We start from the raw sequence: 5,667 nt of genomic DNA, 5'->3' as shown, positions 1-5,667 counted from the left end.
CATCCCTCTGTCACGAGATCCCTTAACGGATTCTCGATTCCTTGTACCTATTATGATTATGTCGATGCCTGGTTTAAATTCTTTCTCTATCAAACCTCTATCTTTGATCATTCTTGGTTTGTTAATTTCGATAAGAATTTTACCGGTATCCTCCCTCTTTTGTTTGCCAGATGGTGAAACCAATTTGGTTTGATTCCTGATATCCTCCCCCTCCAGCTAGTTGAAGCTTTCCAACTATTTAAGAACATCTACAAAGTTGATTCTTATGATGCTAAGTTTCCAACTATTCTTTATTTTGTCAATAAATACAAAATTCCATGGATTATGAAATGGAATTATCACCTAGCTGATGACAAGATTCAACGGCAATGGTTTTATCAAATGGTGGGATAAATGCTCACTAACTGATGACATTGTCCTCTCTGTCAAAAGCATGTCTATGGCCCTCAAGGCCCAGCCACTGACGGCTAAACCTCCTCTCCTTGTCACCCCCAGTGTATTTTCTTCTCCAAAAGAAGAAAAAGAAACTTCTCCTGTTTCTTCCCCTTCCTCTGCTTCCAGCTCCTCCAAGAAGATATCTTCTTCCAAGAAAGAGAAGTTGAAAGCCCTTCTTGCTGCTCTTGATGATGTTTCTGACGAAGAAGACGAAAAGTCAACAAAGCCCGTCCAGAAGCCTGTCCAGAGTTCTGTCCTGAATCCCCTCCAGAATCCCTATTATGAGGATACTCAAGATTACTATCCTTATCCAGGGATTGAAGATATGTGAAAAGCCCATAACGGCTGTTTTGATTGGTCCCTAACGACCACTATGTTTTCAAAGGAACTGGTGCAATTCCACTAACGGTTTGTTCTCAGTTCACTGTCCCTAACGACAGCAAAGAAAATTTGTGATATCAAACGGGTCACTGTTCAGATTGTTTTGAAGTTACTGTGCAAAATCACTGTTCACTTTTACTGTTCATTGTCCGGACGACACTGCGCAGGATTACTGTTCAGCAAAGTATAAACGGTTTTGTAGTAGTAGTAACGAAGTTTAAAAATATATAATGTCGGTATCCTATGTTTCAACCCCTTTTAGTTTCACCAATTTTTTTTGTTAAAATATCCAACAAAGTGAAAATTAAAAATAAAATAAAAAAAGGAATTTTCAAACGGCTAACATGAGAAAAGAAAAAATTAACCCAGAATTTTCCGATTTTTTTTTTTTTTTTTGAATTTCTACTTTGGTTTTTTCTTTTAAAAAAAAAAAAAAAAAAAAGATATTTTGGGCATTATAACAAAAAAGGGTTGAAATTAAAAATGACCGAAACTTGTGATACCAACCTTTACAAATTTTTAAACTAAGAAAGTTACGATTACGGTAATACTAAGTGAAGTTTACCAGAAAGGCAAGCTAACAAACTCATGTGGTTTGGATCCTAATTTCATAAATGTGTGGAAATGACGATGAAAGAATGTTGTATGAACAGAAAAGACTAAAAATGTTGAGTCAAAGAAGAATTAATATGATGGTTGTTGTACATGAAACAATGATGCATGAACAGAAACGATCGAGCAATCGATTTGTCGATTCATAATATGCCAAGACAAGGACTAATCAATGAAACTAACTTGTAAAACGTGCTAACTATAATTCAATGTTCAGTGAGTGAGATCCATCCTTTCTTTGTTTCCTTTTCATAAATTCTTTTTTTTTTTTTTTGATTGATGTTTTGTTCCAGGTTAGCTAAGCTTACCTAATGGGAGAAGGATCCTCTCCATTTCACTTGAAATGGAGAGGGTCTATTTAGTGTATTTAGAGGCATAGTTGTCTAAAAAAATTTGTTCAAAAACTAAATGGACAACTTTTACCCTCTAAATACACTAAGTGGACCTTCTCCATTTTAAGTGAAACAGACTTCTTTAATATATATATATATTAACTTTTTTAATACTTAAGTTTTCACGTATTTATTTATTTTTTTCACCTATGTTACAATTCGTATCATGGATGGTGTCTGACATATTGGTAAATATTCGTTTAGTACCTCAATCATCATTTCGTCAGTCAAACTAACAGACTACCACGTGTTGCAACATAAACATGCCACATGTCCTAAAAAAATTAAATAAAAATAATAATTAAAAAAACTAAGCCCTATATATATATATGGAGTGGCCCAGCCACCCCCATTTTGCCCATTGGGGGTGGCTCAGCCACCTCTAGTGCTAGAATGGAATGGCTAAACCACCCCCTGCAGCCGCTCTGGGATTGGGTCGACCACCCCCATGGCCTCTGGGGGTAGCTTGATCACCCCCAAGGCCTTTGAGGGTGGTTCGAACACCTCCTTTTTGGCGGCTACACCTAAGGGCCTTGAGGGTGGTTCGGCCACCCCCAAATTGGCCCAAGGGGATAGCCGAAACCACCCACAAGGCCACTAGGGGTGGTTTTGTAGTGACTCAAATAATTAACTAAGCTAAGATACCTTAGTTAGAGGTTTAATTTGGGTTTTGGGTCACTAGGAATAGTTGGGAGTGCATTTTGGGGAATTCAAACTTTCTGACCATACGTACGCATGGGGGACCACACGGACGTACGCTTGCAAATAGTACGCGAACGTACGCATGGGGAATGTCAGACGTATGCTGACTTTTGGTTGACCACTATTTAATGTCGATACGTACGATGGAGCATTTGGTCCGCTGGGTAAACAGTACGCGGACGTACACCTCAATAGTACCATATGTATGTTGCTTTTCAGAACAACCCTACAGTGTTCACAACTTTTCCCACCTATAAATATCCTACCCCCCACGACCCTTATACTCCATTTTCGCCCCTGAACCCTCTAGAGACCTTGTGTGAGTGATCTTATGAGTTTGTGAGTTCTTGAAGGAGAATAGGTGGTTTCTTGGAGGTTTTGCTTTAAGGAGGTAACTTTTTACGCTTAAGCTCTCTCTTTAGAACATTCACAATGGATGAGCTAAATTCTTATACAAAATGGCTCATCAAAACTCACTTTTACCAAGTTTAGCTAATGAATTTTTAAATGCTTCTACATCTGATTAGCTATATTTCTATCTATTCTATTAAAATAATTTTTAATTTTTAATTAATTTTAATTCAAAAAACCATTTCCATGAAAAAAAAAACACCAAAAACAACCAATCACCCCTTGAAAAGTGGGAAAAGATTTGGGAAAAAGAAAAAAATAGGTGAGATAAACAATAAAAAATAAAATGGCTCTCTTGAAAAGTGCTACTACATTTAGCCTTTTTTTTTTTTTTCTTTTTCTTTTTTGCTCTTCCAATCAAATATCCATTTTGCATTTTTTTTCTTTTCTTTTTGGCTAATCCAATGTAAGGGGTTTTTTACAAATTTGAAGAGCCATTTTAGATAAAAGTAACATTTGGCTATTCCATTGTGAATACTCTTAGTTGTTAGATTGCTTCTCTGTACTAGCTTAGTTGTTGGTTTGAGCCTCTTGCTAAGCTATGCCTTTAATCTTTGTTTAAGTTTGGTTTAACGTTTCATCTTTGTTAAATGGATTTTCTTGTGCATTGAGGTATTATTTTAAGATAGGAAGTCCTAGAAATCTTTTTAATAGCTTTAGAACCAGTTTGGGAGGATAGGAGGACGTTTGGAGCAAATGAGGTTCTACCTGAACCTTCAAGGCAGACGTACGGCCAGAAGCGTTCCAGGGAACGTCATTTTGGCTAGTCGTGCGATAGTCTCTGTTTCCATTTTCTACGTTCGTTTTAGTTGGACTTAGGACTAATAGAAGATTTTTTTACAGATTTAGAGAACTCGGATCTTTTTTAGGAGAACTTGGAGTACTTGTTTGACCTAGGTGAGTTTTAACTCACATAATGCTCACCATTTATTTTTCCACATCGCACGACTATTTTGTGTACCAAAACCTGCATATTTAAAACTTTCACGATATACACTTTGTTGCACGTGAACTCTGTTATTTGTGAAAATGTGGTACTTAACAAGATAATGACATTGAGATTTGTAAAAGCATGCATGTAAAATATAGACAAGGTTAATTGCATTATATAACATGGTATACTGGTATGTGCGGGATAACGGCCATGAGCTTACTATACATGCTAACTTTATGGTCAAATGTGTGTGTTGTTGTATAGGCCTTGGATCCAATGGTTGTTTCGTGACCGGCGCAGCCTTAACAGACGGTCACTACAAGACGTACATCATTAGTAGCGTGGGTCACTCACGGTTGGACTGCTAGTGTTATGGACAGTAGCGTACAATGGTCGGGGCACTACCACTGTATTACAAGTCCCTCAGGACAGCGCCAACCTTGCTGAGAATGGGTAAAATCTTGGGTAGACTATACTGTTGAACTATCACTGTTACTCATCATTATAAGCAAGTATTATATCTATATTGCATCCATGGATAATTGTCATACCTAAACTGTTGCATTCTTTACCATACGGAATTCATCATTAAATGACATGGTATTGTGTGCATTACCTCGCAATAAGTCCTTGGACTTACCCCTTATATTTTTCCTTCATTATGTATAAATTGTTTGGTTTAGCTAGCATAGACAAGGATATCTACAGATCGGTCTTGGGTAATTGCTCAAGACTTGATTAGAGTCGTTTTTGAAGACATGGATCCGGTGTGGCTAAAGTCTGATAAGCGCCGAATGTTGCACATTCAAGCTCCTTAATTTAGATATGTTAATTCCTTAGCATTGTTAGTTGTTTGATTTTGTTTTGTTTTTGTGTTTCAGGTCTTATGTGACAAACCATAGGAAATTGGGCTTAAAAGGACAACAAATTGAGTATTCTGGTGCTAGGATCGATCGCAGTACCCTTGGGATCGAGCGCACCTGCGCTCGAGCGTCTGCGGCCAGGGACAGAGCGCAATGCGCTCGTGCGCACAAAAGCTAAGCTTGAGCGCATTGCGCTCGAGCGCACATTATCTCGGATCGAGCACACACAGGCGTATAGTGCACGGCAAGACTCCTTTTCCAGCTTGGGCTTGGTTTTCAGTCTCCCAATTGGACTGGGAGACTGACTTCCGATTTTCTAAGGATTTCTTGGGTTTTAGGGTTTTCCAAATCCCTATAAATAGGGCTCTAAACATTGTAAACAGACACACCGCTTTCTAGAGAAAAATTCAGTAAAAATTGTCTTTGGAGCCTAGAAGATCATGAGCAGCTAAACCTAAATTGTGGGGTATTAATGTAACCCTTTCCAAGCACAATGGTTTGATTGTATTTAATTTCTAGTCTTTCAATTTATGCATGTTGAGTGTATAACTCTGAGGATTGCTACAATTGATTTCTGTTCTTCATATTAAATGCAATTGTTTTTAATTCCAATTCAATAATAGTAAAATTCTTATCTTGTCTTAGAAATTATTTTTCTATTGTTGAACTCAAATTATTCTTATTTTCTGTGATTATAAGAATGATGGTTATACAATGGTTCTTAATTGGCATGTAATAAATAGGGGTAGATAGACCATACCTAGGAAAGACGGATCGTACTACACTCTAGTTTAGTGTAATTTAGCTAGACGATCCGTGCCGACCAAAGATGGGTTTTGCTATTCTGTTGATTGCATGAATTTATTTTCATATGATTTCTTGTTTAATTTATAACATGCATATAAAGAATTGCTAGAATTAAATATGGTTAACCATT

This window comes from Corylus avellana, chromosome ca4, assembly GCF_901000735.1.
Source record: "Corylus avellana chromosome ca4, CavTom2PMs-1.0".
In the NCBI taxonomy this organism is placed as follows: Eukaryota; Viridiplantae; Streptophyta; class Magnoliopsida; order Fagales; family Betulaceae; genus Corylus; species Corylus avellana.
The sequence above is the reverse complement of the archived record's forward strand: the minus strand, read 5'-3'. Positions refer to the sequence as shown.